At 46.0% G+C, this 16,214-nt stretch overlaps 1 protein-coding gene and 1 non-coding gene across 7 annotated transcripts in view; one reads left to right on the top strand and one right to left on the bottom strand.

Moving 5' to 3' along the window:
- The window catches only part of DEPTOR (DEP domain containing MTOR interacting protein), a 163,644-nt gene that overhangs the window by 16,167 nt on the left and 131,263 nt on the right, over window positions 1-16,214 (top strand). The window lies entirely within an intron of this gene.
- On the bottom strand, window positions 9,273-9,376 carry LOC133042964 (U6 spliceosomal RNA). Its single transcript, XR_009689657.1, has one exon. It is a non-coding gene; the product is annotated as a U6 spliceosomal RNA (small nuclear RNA).

Consider the following 16,214-nt stretch of genomic DNA (forward strand, 5'->3'; position numbering starts at 1 on the left):
ATGCCTGTGTTGGCTGCAAAAGAGAGACGCTCCAGAGAAGCGTCCTTGGAATCTAGGAAGCTGGGCTCGGAGCCAGTGAATTTGCTACGTGTTCACTGTTTGCTGACTTGGCAGGAATCAGGGCTTTAAGCCGAGAAGAGCAGAACGTGATTACTCAGGTCTTTATCATAATTTACAGTTATGCCTCTCAAGTGGAGGTGTAGTGGTTAGGGCCAGGAATTCCTTAGAGACCACGATCCCAACGTACCGGTGGACAAAACCTTCTGATTACTTCCAAGCTTAATGAGCCAGAGGGCTTGCTTCAGTTGTCTTTCTGCAGCGCCACTTTGGGTGGTTATTTTGCTGCTAGATAACTTGATTTAGGGAAGGAGAGGAAGTTGGTCTGGCTCTTTGTCAGCAGTTCTGGAAGAATGTTTACTCAGGGTGGAGTTTGAGCACTGTGAGAATTCGGGATTATCGGAACCTTTTCAGTCCTTTGATGTCGTGCCTACCCAGCAAATGCTCCTTAGCTGACCTCCTGCCCTCTGCCAGAGAAGGCTGCTCGTGGCCAGGACTCGGTGTGTGCCTCCCAAGCGTCTAAGTGTGCGGGTGGGGAGGGGTGAACCCCATTAGCGTTGCAATCATACTTATGAAATCTGACATACGTTTGGGGAAATCATTGCAGTCCTTAGTGGTGGCTTATGCGAAAAAAAAAAAAAAAAAAGATTTTTTAATGAAATTTAGCCTAGCATTCCTTAAAAGAACATCCCCCCAATTTTTTTTGTTGTTGTTTTACTCTTTAGTCAAAAATGCTCCTCTTGATAAGAGCAGAGCAGTAGATTTTAAATTATGTAGCTTGGGGCTTTCTGGGAGACAGGCCTTTATGGAGATTATAGTACAATATGTAAAAAAGAAAACACACTGATTTAGAGCTATTTGGTGGTCTATTCAGAGATGTGTTCAGAGGTTAAATCTGAGATACTCAGTGTGTTGCCTAAAACCGCATGGACTGGAAGGCAGATACTCACTGTTTGCCCCCGAGGCCTTGAGAACAGCGTCTTCTCTGTGGGCCGGGACCGCCAGGAGGATTAGTACCACCAGGAGGATTAGTACCAGCAGGATTAGTCAAGGCAAGTGTGTTTCTCACGGGGCAGATGTGTTCTTCTCCAGGAGCCTCGCGTCCAGTTTGATGGGCCTCCTGGAAGAGGGTCACGGTGGTTGCCTCCCTGCCTCCTCTTCCCCTTAGACTTAGGAATGGAAGGTGTCAGCAAAGGGCGACGCCTTCTCATTTTTTTTTTTGGCCATACCACAGGGCGTGTGGGGTATTAGGTCCCCGATCAGGGATCAGACCCCCTGCACTGGAAGCACAGAGATTTCACCGCTGGACCACCAGAAAAGTCCACCAGCTTCGGGAAGGGAGCGTCCAGCTGTCACTGCCAGCCTGTTCTCGTGACTCAGGAGAATGGGTGTCACGTCAGGCTGTCTGCAACCCTTGTGATGTTTGTCCTCCTTGTGTAGTGAGCGGGGAGAAGGTGAGTCCCATGGTTTCTGGTGTGGATTAGAGAACCTCTCCTGGGGTGACACGTGGCCCTCCACCCCCTGATTGTTCCGGAGTTGGGCGTGAGCGTGAGGCGGCCTGACGCGCCGCGTGGTTCTGCTCCACAGGAAGGCCCCTGACCCCCGCTTCCCAGCCTCCTGTGACGCAAGGCCCAGCACGGCCTTGTCCCTGGGCTACAAGTGATGTGAACTCGGGCGGCAGGGAGCCAGAGCTGGGGAGTTCCGGATGCCCTGCCCCGAGGCCTGCAGGGCTGGTGTGGAGTTGCAGCCTCTCCTGCTGGGGAGGACCAGGCTCCGGTCCAGGGCAGCCCCCCGGCCGGCAGGGTGAGTGAGCCCCTCGGGTGCCGTCCACACGCTGCTGCGTCCTTCCGAGGACTCTCTGAGTAACACGTGAGACCTTATTCCTTAGACCAGAACTTCTCTGCCTGAAGTGCAGGAAGAGGCGTTTCGTGCGCCAAGTGCATTTTGACTTACTCTGAAGTTTTGAAACAAGGACTTTAAACTTTACCTTATTTTATAAATGAGGGTATTTAGTTAAAAAGTCAAAGTTGGTCAGGTCTTTTAACCTCTGGCCCTGTTTTTAATTGCTTAATACCCAGCTTCTTTTTGCTGGGACCTTTGAAGTTTGACTTGCCTCTGAATATTCTGTGTTGGGCAGAAATTAAACTTAGATACATACTAATACTTATGTCTACACACATGAAAAAGATGAGGAGCAACATTAATGAACTGAAAATTTTATTAGGAAATAGTTGAAAGCTGAAGGGACTTCCCTGGTGGTCCAGTGGGTAAGGCTCGCTGCTCCAGTGAAGGGACCTGGGTTCCGTGCCCGTTGGGAAACCATCCCTCAGGCTTCAACCAAGAGTTCGCGTGCCCCAGCGAGGATCATGTGAGCTGTGACTATGACCCAGTGCGGCCAAAATAATTTTTTTTTTTTAAAAGAACATGTAAGAGCTATGAAAGCTTGGGTTAGTCGTGTGACTGCATGGCTGTTTGCACTGCTGCGTGAGGCTCACTGCCCGGAAGCATCTGATGGGTGCATGTACGTGCCCTGCGTCACATTAGCTTGTGTGTTTTACGTGAAGATAGTAGTAAATGCGCTTCACCTGTGAATTAACTAAAAATATTAGAAGTTAATTCTGGAATGTGAGTCTAGCGGGTCGTATTTTGGGCCCTGGAAGGATACTTATTACTTCTCAGCAACATAAAAGTTGCATATCCCCAGATTTGTGTTTTGCACATGAGAACGAGATTAATAGTAGAATCTCATGCGAGAAACGTTAAAAGATGTTCCAAATATTATTCTGGAGCTTTTCAAAGGGATTGCTCAACTTCTCTTTAGAGCTGGAATGAAAATTTACTTAGTTAACTGCAGAGCCTTTAAATAGACTAATACAGAAATTTTGACTCGTCCTCAAAGAGCATACATTGAAACAGCCACATGAGCACTGGGCATTTTGTTCAGGATCCTCTGGTTTCCTTTGCAGGAATGCATGAGGCATTAATGATTATAACTGAATTTTCACACCAAGGCTTTAGATTTGTAGGAAGATCTGTCCTGTGGTTTAGGTGTTGATTTTAGGATTAGAAGAATGCAAAACTTTCAGGGCTGGGGAATTTTGGATTCAAGACAGAAGAAGTATAAAGATTTTCTAAGCTCTCGGGAAATTTGGGCATAATGCTAGAATTTTCAAGTATCCTGAGAGAAAAAAAGTAAAGACTTTACTTAATTAGCCATATAGGATCCTAAACTATTTGTTTTCTAATTATCTTCCCCATCATGTGTGCCTCAGACCTGTGGCATTGTTATAGAAGATGACACGAATAGTGTGTGACTACAGACTTATGTTCTCCATGTGCTCTTGCCCAAAAGCCCGTATTCCTTTTGGCAAAAACCATGTCAAGACTGTACATGTTACTGTTTTAACCAAATGTGAAATCCTTACTTTATTTTCTCACATATTTTTTTTTTCCTTCATCCAACCCTCTGTCAGCCGCTTTAGATACAAAATAGTGTTATAGTTATAAGGTCATATTATTCTTTAATGTCTCCTTTTCCTGTGATACAACACTTGCTTCATTTTTGTCCTTCATTGAACAGTTGCTTGAGTGTATACATATGTTTTCAGGATTCTTCATAGCACTAAACAGGAAATTACACTAGAAATTGGTTATTACTTAGCTGGTTTGCACTTCAACCACTTACAACTCTTCTCACCCCTATTAATTCTTACTCTTGGTCTCAGGACCTAATCTAGGAACTGGATAAAGAAGGAATTACCTGCTTTTTCTCCATTCGTCTCCATGTGTCCTGTTAGTGGGAAAAGTTGTATGTCAGATAGGAAAGAAGGCATATCCATTCATTTAGACACTTACCATAAACTTAATGAAGTTAATGCTCTACATCTATGCAGAAATCTGTACGTATTTAAATTGTTAGTCAAGAACCTCAATTTGATAAAGTATCTATTTTCAGAGACAAGTCTTTTGTCATCAGCAATTGGAATAGCTTTTGCTTTATAAAACCCTTTTTAAAAAAACCTAACAAATCTGTTATGAAACAACCATTGTCTATATTCTTTGAATCTCTGCACAGCTCAAAGAAACTTGCTAGCCTGTGTCAGGATCTTGCAGGGACTTGCCTGCTGGTCCAGAGGCTGAGGCTCTGGGCTCCCAATGCAGGGGACCCAGGTTTGGTCCCTGGTCAGGGAACCAGATCCCACGTGCTACAAAGAGTTTGCATGAAGCAACTAAAGATCCTGCATGCCACAACTCAGAGTTTGCATGCAGCAGCTAAAGATCCTGCGTGCCACAGCGAAGATGGAAGATCCCGCATGGTGCAACTGAGACCCACGCCACCAAATAAATAAGTAAATACCTTGCAGTGTCTGTCCGTCTCGAAGGTCCTAAACGTCACCTGGAATTTCTTACCTATCTGATTGGAAATCCTTCCAGCAGTTGGCCCTGCTCCCTTAGTGAGAGTCTTAGGCATATTCTCAGAGTACTGTATACAGTTCCTGTTTTCTAAGCTTCCTCCTGCAGCCTTCTGCCAGATTCGTAAGAGGCTGTATATCCTTTCAGTAAAATCCCTTTTTGCTTAAATTAGCCAGAATTAGTTTTAGGTTCTCATAACCATCATTGACACAGAAATTAGTACCAGGAATGAGGCATCTAACAGAAATCACAGATACCTACTACATGAATGTATTTTTTAAATTTTCCTTTTTTCTTTTTTCTGTGCTGAAAGCAGAGAGTCAGGGATATTTATATAAAATATTGTTGGTTACAAAGTGTCAACAAAGACTAACTCTACTTGGAATAGAATAATCATCTTACAATCCCTCTGATTTGTTTGAGCTTTACTCATACAAAAAGTGTTTGACTTGTAACCACATTTGTTATGTAGAAGGCTGTATGCGATTCTATTTTTGAAACTCATGGCATCTCCACTGTTTAGGAATAGGGCAGAATATAAATAAATGCTTGTTGACTGATCCCTTATGGAAAGTGAAATTGCTTTTAGTTTTGAAGTCATGAAATTTCATTTTTTTCTTTCCTTCTTAAAAAATAGGGAAACTGAGATTTTAGGAATTGGACTTCTCTCTGCTTTAGATTTGACATTGAGCATAAGAAGCAGGGTGTCTTATTTAATTCATTTGGTCATGTGCAGTTTTAAATCTCTTTATGGACAAGGACATTTATGCAGTTCTATCGTGAACCAGTTAACATTTTTAGTCTGTTTATATTTTTAGCCTCTCACTTCAGTGTGTTGTTTAAATTGCTAGATACTTGGGTACAAACATAAAATCCCACTTTAGAGTCATGCAACTGCATGCAAGATAACACACAAACATATTAGTATTTTTAGCTTTCACGGATGCTATTACATATGATAAATTACAGCCTTGTGGATCCACAGCACCTACTGATGGTTCAGATGCCTTCAGAAAAAATGGGAGGAAGTCATACTGTGAGCCTTTGGTCTGTAAATTCAGGGTACTTGCTGGGTGAGATGAATATATAAAAAAGTTCCATGATAACAATTCTTTCCTTTATCTGTGTTTATGTGATAAGTATTTGTGATACAAATCACAACAACTAACATGTAAACAGCATTTTTTTTTAATTTTAGAAAGAGATTTTATATGTGTCATTGTATTGATTCTTAACATTTTCTTGATCCTTAACCTGTGAGTTAGGAGAAATCTGAGTGATTATTCTGATTTAGAAGAAATTTAGAAGCTTTACTGAAGTTCTTGTTCATTGTTATGTCCCCAGAAAGATGGGTTGATGGAAAAAAATTTGCCAAGTGATAAAATAAATGCAGCTCAGGGAGATTAAGTGACTTGGGCCAAGGACACACAGTTATTCAGTGATGGAGACAGAACTGAGATTTAAAGTTCTTGATTCCAAATCCCACGTGCAGCTTTCTTATGCGGATGCCTCAACAAGGGCACCTGAAGTTGTGTTCAGTGGTAAGAGGTAAGGTGAAGAAATACGTTTGAAAGCTTAGAATGCATCTCTCTTAAGTTGAATGAGGGATTATTTTCCAGCTAATACTAAGTCCTGATGCATTCAGATGAAATTTTAAAAAGTCAGTTGGAGAGGTGCTCTTGAGGACCATGTCACTTTGGTGTTCACACTAAATCATCACATTTCAGGGTCTTTAGACATAAAAGTACCATTACGTGATGGGTTTCCTTTGTGGCTCAGCTGGTAAAGAATTTGCCTGCAATGTGGGAGACCTGGGTTGGACCCCTGGGTTGGGAAGATCCCCTGGAGTAAAGAAAAGCTGCCCACTCCAGTATTCTGGCTTGGAGAATTCCATGGACTCTGTAGTCCATGGGGTCGCAAAGAGTCGGACACAACTGAGCGACTTTCCCTCTCTCACTCACTCACTCACTTACATAGTGGGGACAAGGAAAGTGAAGTTTGCAGAAGCGCGTGCTCCATGAAGGCGGAGTCCGCGTACACCTTGTTTCTTGTTACGTACAGTGCCTAATGCATGTTCAGCTAAAGCTTGTTGACTGGACAAGGTCCAGCAAACACACACAGTTGCTCTCAGTCACAGTTTAGTGAAGGTCTTCCCAAAGGATTGCTCGTAACATGGTTGACTGACACGACATGTCCATGTCATCAGCATGATCAACGGGTTGAATTTTAGGCTCGTGGGACCTTAGTGATAACCTGTGTAGTCAAGCCTTTTAAATGATGGCTGCTTGGCCATCTGACATGGTGTCAGAGTGAGGATGGACTGACCTTGGTTCCTCTCTGTCCCCACTTTCCTCATGTCATCCCTAAAGTTTTTAAAAGGAGTCACGATGATTCCCTCTACTGGAGACCAAGTGGCCCCAAGGTTGTTATGCACCCCAATGTGGTGGCCCAGACGTAGTGAGTGTGTGCAGGGCTACACACCCCAGTTAGTGTGTGCAGGGCTGTGTACCCCAGTTAGTGTGTGTGGGGCCGTCTACCACAGTAGTGTGTGCAGGGCCGTGTACCCTGGTTAGTGTGTGCGGGGCCGTGTACCACAGTTGGTGTGTGCGGGGCCGTGTACCCCGGTTAGTGTGTGCGGGGCCGTGTACCACAGTTGGTGTGTGCGGGGCCGTGTACCCCGGTTAGTGTGTGCGGGGCCGTGTACCCCGGTTAGTGTGTGCGGGGCCGTGTACCACAGTAGTGTGTGCGGGGCCGTGTGCCACAGTTGGTGTGTGCGGGGCCGTGTGCCACAGTTGGTGTGTGCGGGGCCGTGTACCACAGTAGTGTGTGCGGGGCCGTGTACCACAGTAGTGTGTGCGGGGCCGTGTGCCACAGTTGGTGTGTGCGGGGCCGTGTGCCACAGTTGGTGTGTGCGGGGCTGTGTACCACAGTAGTGTGTGCGGGGCCGTGTACCACAGTAGTGTGTGCGGGGCCGTGCACCCCAGTTGGTGTGTGCGGGGCTGTGTACCCCAGTTGGTGTGTGCAGGGCTACACACCCCGGTTAGTGTGTGGGGGGCTGTGTACCCCAGTTAGTGTGTGCAGGGCCGTGCACTCCGGTTAGTGTGTGCAGGGCTGTGCTCCCTGGTTAAGTGTGTGTGGGGCCGTGCTCCCCAGTTAGTGTGTATGGGGCTGTGTACCCCAGTTGGTGTGTGCAGGGCTACACACCCCAGCATGGTGGCCCCAGCGTAGTTAGTGCATGCAGGGTTGAGACAGAATCTGAGCCTGTGACCCGTCCTGAGTTCGTCTCTTCTCAGCCCCACAGGCATCCCCGCAGGACTGGTATCTGAACTGTCTGAGCTCAGCGTGTCTCTGCATTTCTGATTTGCTCTTCCCAGGTTTTGCAGTGCTGAGTCTCCATCTTGAAGTCAAGATTGAGACTGGCCAGCCCTCACTGGTAAGTTTTGAATGTGTCTGAATGGGCCTAGTGACTATCATACAGAGTGCAGTAAGTCAGAAAGATCAAAACAGATAGCGTGTTTTAATGCCAATACATGGAATCTAGAAAAATGGTGTAGATGATCTTGTTGGCAAAGCAGAACTAGAGATCCAGACACAGAGAACAAACACATGGATGCCAGGGGAGCGTGGTGGGTGGGATGACAGAGAGCTGAGGACTGACGTTTATTCACTGTTGATACCACGTGATGACGAGTGAGAACCTGCTATGCAGCACAGGGAACGCTCCTCAGCCTTCTGTGGTGACCTCAGTGGGGAGGAAACTCAGAAAAGAGGGGACATATGTGTGCATATGACTGATTCTCTTTGCTGTACAGAAGAAGCTAACATAGCGTGCTAAAGCATCTGTAGTCCAATAAAAAGAACATTTAAAAGCGTTCTGGAAGCACCACTCTCTCACAGCCTGTCCATAAGCTCTCTCCTGACCTGGGCTCAGGGGATGTGTCTGAGAGCTGGGTGTGGGAGCCCTCCCACCCTGCCACCTCTCTGCAAGTGGACAGAAGAGGAAGGAAAAGATTTTGTTTGATTGCCCGCCTGAAGCGTCTGTCTTCAAGGTGACTGCAATTAAAGAGAAAAAAGCTGTGAATAAACTTCTCACGTGCATTGTGAAAGGCCCTTACGTGCCAGGCCTCAGTGATGATCCTGCCCCTGAGAACAAACGGTAAACCAGAGAACTCCTGTCTTCAAGGAGCTCACAGACCAGAGAGTCCAGCCAGCTAGTGCCAGGGGTGGAAATGTAGGTGTTACGGCACAGCAGGATGAGGTCTGGGACAGAGGGGCGTCTGGGGTCCCTCTGGGATCGTGGGAGCCTCAGAGAGATGTGACGGACTCTGCCTCTGAGGGCCCTCTGAGCTGGGCTTGGAAGATGTTTACTCAGGAAGCAGGACCGTGAAGGGAGGAGATGCGTTTTAGAGAATAGAGCAGGTAGAAAGACCTGAAGCTGAGACGTGTCATAGTGTGTTCAGGAAAGCCCGAGTTGTCCTGCAGTCCCATCGGTTTTCACTTCTTTTTCTATCTGGATTCCTTTTACTTCTTTTTCTGCTCTGATTACTGTGGCCAAATTTCCAAAACTATGTTGAATAGTAGTGGTGAGAGTGGGCACCCTTGTCTTGTTCCTGATTTTAAGGGAAATGCCTTCAATTTTTCACCATTGAGGATAATGTTTGCTGTGGGTTTGTCATATATAGCTTTTATTATGTTGAGGTATGTTCCTTCTATTCCTGCTTTCTGGAGCGTTTTTATCATAAATGGATGTTGAATTTTGTCAAAGGCTTTTCTGCATCTATTGAGATAATCATATGGTTTTTAAAAATACGGAACGCTTCACGAGTTTGCGAGTCATCCTTGCACAGGGGCCATGCTAATCTCTGTATCATTCCAATTTTAGTATATGTACTGCCGAAGCGAGCACAGTCCACTGGTTTTCAAGTGTCCTGCTTGCCCGTCCATATCTGTGCAGGTGTTTTGAGCACAGATTCCCCCCAACATCAGCATGTTGCCTGTGATACCCATGGACTGCTGTATGGATGCATTATGCACACCATAAACACACCTACAAAATAGAAAAGTAAAAGAATCCTTGTAAAGTGGGATAAATACAGGTGTTCTGCTATTGTCCAGCCATACTCCGAAGGATGGCCTCAGGTTCCTCCTGTGGAAGCCGCTGTCTAGACTCTCAGCCCCACGAGGGAAGTCGGGCTTTAGTTCTTCTCACGGCTGTTCCCCCCGTCTGGCGCTGTTTCTTGCGTTACTAGGCACTTGTTGGGTTGTTGATTTCTCAGTGTCCCTGGAGAGTAAGCCTCCCCGATAGCTTCCCCTGTGGCTCAGCTGGTGAAGAGTCCGCCTGCAGTGCAGGAGACCCCGGTTCGATTCCTGGGTTGGGAAGATCTGCTGGAGAAGGGATAGGCGACCCACTCCAGTGTTCTGGCCTGGAGAACTCCATGGACTGTATAGTCCGTGAGGTCACAAAGAGTCGGACACGACTGAGGGGCCTCCACGTTCACTGGAGTGTAAGCTAAAGTGGTGAACTGGTGACAGATGCCCCCCGGCATGACCTTGGTGGATTTTCCCAGGACCGAAGCAGAACACCAGAGCTTCAGGTTCAAGCTCTGACTCCTGCCGTTTATCTTAGGGGGAAAGCCCCTCAGAATTTCTCTGTGCCTCCCGAGGGCATCTGCACTGTTCAACAGGGGTGACGCTGTTCCGCCTGTCCCGTGGCGCTGGCGGTGAGTGGCTAATCAGAGTGGCATTGGAAGCGCGTGGCACCCAGGAAAGGCCTGTCAGAGTGGTAAGCAGCCCTTGTCTGAGCCGGCAGGCAGGGGGAGGGCCGCTCTTCTCCCACCAAGGCTCTTGTGGGTAATGACAGCAACATCAAAAGCGTATTTTTCTGTTTTGACTTTCAAGAATAAGGGTCTGATCTTCTCGCCACAGAACTGTCTTTTTTCCACACGGCAGCACCCAAAGCAGAATGTCTGTCACAGTCCTTGCAGCTAATAAATGAGTTTAAACAAGACTTAAGGCAGTGTATGAACTTTTTAAAAAGCACAGTTAACATTTTATTATGGATTAGTTAAAATTATAGGATAGGGGAGGGATAAATTAGGAGTTTTGGATTAGCAGAGACTACTATGTATAGATTAAACAAGGTCCTGCTCGATAGCACAGGGGACTATATTCAATATTTTGTAATAAACCATAATGGAAAAGAATGTGAAAAAGAACGGGTATATATATGCATAAGTGAATCACTTTGTAATATACCAGAAACTAATGCAGCCCTGTTAAATCAAGTATGCCTCAATTTAAAAAAAAGATTATATACTTGTGTGTGTATATAGAATACAGATTTCTTCTGCATGTTTCAGAAGAACCTAGATATACCCTTTTTTAAATCTTTTCCTCCCAGAAAAATTTCTTATACACATGCCAGCTGATTGTATTTTATCTTTAGTTAACCAGCCTACAAATATTTATTGAGAGCCTGTGGGGCCAGCTTTTGCTTGCATTGGAAAAGATATCAAGAGATAAACAGCACGATTCTTGCACCAAGAAGACAGCTTTTTAGGTAGAGAAGTAGAATAGGACTCCATGAATAAATGGAGGATAATTGAACAAAATATTGTGAAGAACCCTGGGAAATTAAAGCAACAGTTTTAAAAAGAAGAACTCCCCATGACTAGAAAAGGAGGCAGTGTCTTCGTGGGACGAGAAGGGAGATGAGCAGGTTTTGTGGAAGTGGGAGGGTGGAAGACGGATTCCAGGCAGCGGGAAACCATGGTTAAAGAAACCATGTTTCTTAGCCCAGGCCGGCTGAAGACACTGCCTGGGCGGCTGGAATAGGCAGGGAGTCATTCCTAGAGGTCGGGTGTTCGAGAGGAGGAGCTGGTTTGGCAGGGAAGGTGATGAGAGAGCGTGTGTGCTGAGGGGTGGGCACGTGCAGGGTGGGAGCGAGAAAGCGGGGAGCCGTGAAGTGGCTTGTGTCCGGCGTGTTCTGCATGTGCTGGGTTGGGTGGAGACCCAGCGGGGGCGCTAGGCTCTGACAGTGCAGCTGGGAATGCAGTGGATGGACACCCCTGTCCTCACGGGGCCCCCTGAACTAGAGTCAAGAGAGGGATCGGAGGGATCGATGCCGATTCTGGAATCAACTATGAAGTTTGGAAGTACCATGGGATATAAAGTAAGACTGTAGAACATGCACAAAACATGTATATCCTCAGTGCAAATAGCGCTTTGTTATCTGGCTTTGAGTTTCCACTCCTTACTTTTAACTCGGATGTTCACCGTTCTTTTGGTCACCTCCTGACCTTCAACTCATGTTTTCAACAAATGGCAGAATAAGCATCATATTAAATAAAAGTTCAGTGATCTACTGTAAGGCTCAAGCGTAGTGGTACATTACAAAGACAAGTGGAATTCATTCTCGGTTTTGATAGCCACACTGCCAGTGTGATGCCTGGACTTTAGTCACTGTGACACGAGTCATCAGGGCTTTCCAGGTGGCTCAGTGGCAAGGCGTCTCTCTGCCAATGCAAGAGACTCGGGTTTGATCCCTGGGCCGGGGAGATCCCGTGAAAAGGGAGAGGCAACCCGTTCTAGTATTCTTGCCTGGAAAATCTCACGGACAGAGAGGAGCCTCGTGGGCTTCAGTCCATAGGGCTGCAAAAGAGTTGGACATGACTTAGCGACCAAACAACATGACTCCCTGTGGAAAGTTTCACTGGTTGAGTTTGGTTTGGGTAGGGGCTTATCCTTCCTTTGTCTTAAAAGCTCAGAGAAGATTTACGAAACTAGGTAGCGTGGTCATTGCAGCAAATTAAAAAATGAAAAATAGGAGAAAGACTAGAGGAAACAGGATTCTTTGTTGTGGAGAAGAGTTTTGGACACAGTCACGATCGTCCAAGAAAGGCTGTGAAGTATTGTGCGGCTCTGAACTCAGATGTGTTGTTTAATCTTATGTGTTCAGTAGATTATGTTCACCAACCATTGTATTAATTACATCCAGACGATTCTTTTTCTATTATTAAACTAACACAAACCCCTATTATTTGGTTTATTTAGATCTCTTTATTAAAATGCATATTTAGGGATTTCCCTGGTGAGTCATGGGTAAGACTGTGTGCTCCCAACTCAAGGGGCCCAGCTTCCATCTCTGGGGGGGAATTCAGATCCCAGATACTGCTTCTGAGCATACTCACCACCACCAGAGAAGCTTGTGAGCCCGATGAAGACCCAGCACAGCCAAAATAAATCATAAATTAAAAACAAAACAAAATGCATATTTAATTGTTTAGTCGGAACCCCTCTTATTCTGGGCTGGTTCCACTTTCTGCCTGGGACTCCTCCCTGAAAGCAAGGAATCTGAAAACCTGAGTGGCTGTTGAATCAAATAGCAGTCTAATCAAATTGCTTATTTATCCCATCATTATGTAATCAGTGAGAAAGTTACAAGTCTGATGAACGGGGCTTGGTTTGCAGGACATTGTATGTTTTTTCAAGGACCAAATGAAATAATTTAATGTCTCAGACACTCACAGGACAGACACTGTGATGTAAATAAGTCCCTTCAGAACAGACTCTGGGCTTAAACACATGCCTTCAGTTGGGACTGGCTGGTGGTGCAGTGGTTAAGACCCTGTGCTTCCAACGCAGGGAGGCTCAGCTGTGATCCCTGACTGGGGGAACTAAGATCCCACCTTCCCCTTGGCCAAAATAAATAAACATAAAACCCACTAATTCACAGAGCGCAGGTATCTTTTGCTTCTTGGTACCTAGAACGAAATTAAAAGATGCTTACTCCTTGGAAGGAAAGTTATGACCAACCTAGACAGCATATTAAAAAACAGAGACAAAAAAAAAAAAAAGCAGAGACATTACTTTGTCAACAAAGGTCCGTCTCGTCAAGGCTATGGCTTTGCCAGTGGTCATGTATGGATGTGAGAGTTGGACTATAAAGAAAGCTGAGTACCAAAGAATTGATGCTTTTGAACTGCAGTGTTGGAGAAGACTCTTGAGAGTCCCTTGCACTGCAAGGAGATCCAACCAGTCCATCCTAAAGGAAATCAGTCCTGAAGATTCATTGGAAGGACTGATGCTGAAGCTGAAACTCCAATATTTGGGCCACCTGATATGAAGAACTGACTCATTTGAAAAGACCCTGATGCTGGGAAAGATTGAGGGCAGGAGGAGAAGGGGGCGACAGAGGATGAGATAGTTGGATGGCATCACCGACTCGATGGACATGAGTTTGGGTGAACTCAGGGAGTTGGTGATGGACAGGGAGGCCTGGCGTGCTGCGGTTCATGGGATCGCAAAGAGTCGGACACGACTGAGCAACTGAACTGAACTGGACCTAGAACAAGAGTTTGTTCTTTTGGCTTCACTTCCTAGCCTCACGCACACAGTAAACAAACGTTGGGATGGAAAGACACTAGACACAGGTGCAATAGCAGAGTGAGTTTAAACTAGGAAAGGCCTTTCAAAGACCTTCTGGAATCTTAATGATGTTCAGAGTCCACTCTGAGCTTCGTTCCCTTGCCTCTGGTCACCTGATTAGTAGTGTGACTTTTTAGCTGTGGAAATGCCACTGCGGTTCAAGTGACAGGTGTCAGGAGAATGTGGCTGAGAGCTGGCAAGATCTTTAGGCACCCGGCTATCTTTAGAAGACACTGTCTCTGTGTGATGAGTGCTGTAGTTCACGAGCAGCCACAGGTGTTTGGAACCATGTTAGTATTGGGGGCTCTAAATAGAGTTTGGTAAGGTTTCAGATTCTTTATATAGTCATCAACGGAGTTTAAATACCTGCTCATCCACCAGAGCAAAACAAGGAGTTGGAGAGAAGACGGAGTCTTTGGGGGTACTTACAAAGTAATGGAGGACCCTTGAAAAGCATAAATGTGTGTGTGGGGGAGGGTGGGAGAAGGGCTAGTGAGGGGGTTTGGGATCGACCCTGCTGTGTTTCGGGTGGGGGACCAACAGGTCCCCCTGAAGAGGCAGGGACCTCTGCTAAGTGCTGGGTGGCAGCCGGGACGGGAGGGGGTTTGGGGGAGAAGGGACACAGGGATGTGTTTGCTGCCCACCAGAAACGGCCACAGATTGTTAATCAGCTGTACTCCAGTATAGAATAGTTTAAAACAAGAACTAATTTGGATACCAATAAAGTTTGATTAAACTATATATATGTAAGAAATTAGAGGACGAAAGTAGAGGATTGTTATAACTTCCTTCTCTTCTTCCTTATGACAAGTTTCATAATTTGTGTTTTCCTAAAAGTCTGGATATTTAGACCAGCTCCTCTCACTTATTGTAATGTTGTGTGAGGTGTCTTGTCCTCATGTTTTATCTCTTTTGTAATGTGTGTAGCTTTGTTTTCTCAGTTTTGTTTTAGTTCATGATTTATGTATTTATTGGCATTTCTAATAAATTACTCCTGAGTTTGTCATTTAAAAAAAGAAAATAAAAACATAGGTATGCAATAACACTATAGATACAACCACAGATACAACCAGCTACAGCCATGCAGGAATATTCTTACTAACAAGTGAGGTTAGATGCACTCTACAAGTGTGGTGTCTTGGTGGGTGAGGTGTTGGACGGTCTGGATGTGATATGTGGCTTTGCCGCTTGGAGACTTAGCGGCCAGTTCCAGCCACCAGAGTGAACCTTCTCCTCGTCTACAGATGGGGAGGGATTCATCACCTCTCCCCCAGCCACCTCCCATGGCTATTTGCAAAGTCAAATAAGATGAAGAGTATGGAAGTCACTGATAAGCCATGATGTGCTCGGCATATGGCATTATTATCATGGAGAACCATGTTGGGACTCAGACACGTGGAAAACGCGTATGCTCAAGTCAGCGCCAAGAGCCTGTGTCAGGGGCAGTGTGGTCCCTTCTCGACCACTGACGATGGTCTGCTGCACTTCCACCTGCTTCTCTCTGACCTGCCAACAGTCTGAGTGAGCTGAAACCCAGGTAAGTGTGGGTCTAGGTACATGAGGTTGTACGCACCGAAGGTAACACACACCAAGTGTGTTCTGCAGCCAGAGTGGTACACTAGTAGCCTGAAAATTCAGCTGTAGGTGTCGAGTACCTGCAAGGGTCCCTGTCGAGAAAGGCAGTCCCGGGCAGGACACTGGAGTGGGACGCCACCTCCTCCTCCAGGGGATCTTCCCGACCCGGGGGTGAAGCCCAAGCCTCCTGCATCTCCTGCGTTGGCAGGCGGGTTCTCTACCACTGAGCCACTTGGGAAGCCCAGGAACAGTTAACTCCCTCCCATTGAATGTTTCTTAGCAGCTTTCTTCTGACCTTTTTTTGTCTAATTGTGTGTGTGAAAGTGAAAGTCATCGTGTCTGACTCTTTGCGACCCCATGGACTATATACAGTCATGGAATTCTCCAGGCCAGAATAGTGGAGTGTGTGGCCTTTCCCTCCTCCAGGGGGTCTTCCCAACCTAGGGACTGAACCCAGGTCTCCGCATTGTGGGCAGATTCTTTACCAGCTGAGCTACCAGGGAAGCGCGCGTGCGTGTGTGTGTGTGTTTACATCACTGCACGTGGAATTATCAGTGTTCTCTATATAATATAGGTGTTTTAAAGCAGGGCTGTATCACTTATTTGTTTACGGCCGTTTTCCCCTTCTTCGTGTCTGTGCGTTGTCACCTTTTCCGCATGACAGGCAAAGATGAAACCCCAGCTCGTGCTCTGAGCATCACTTACCGTTAGCCTTGTCCTAGACACTTTGGGAAATGTGACGG

This window comes from Dama dama, chromosome 21 (genome assembly GCF_033118175.1).
Source record: "Dama dama isolate Ldn47 chromosome 21, ASM3311817v1, whole genome shotgun sequence".
Classification (NCBI taxonomy): Eukaryota; Metazoa; Chordata; class Mammalia; order Artiodactyla; family Cervidae; genus Dama; species Dama dama.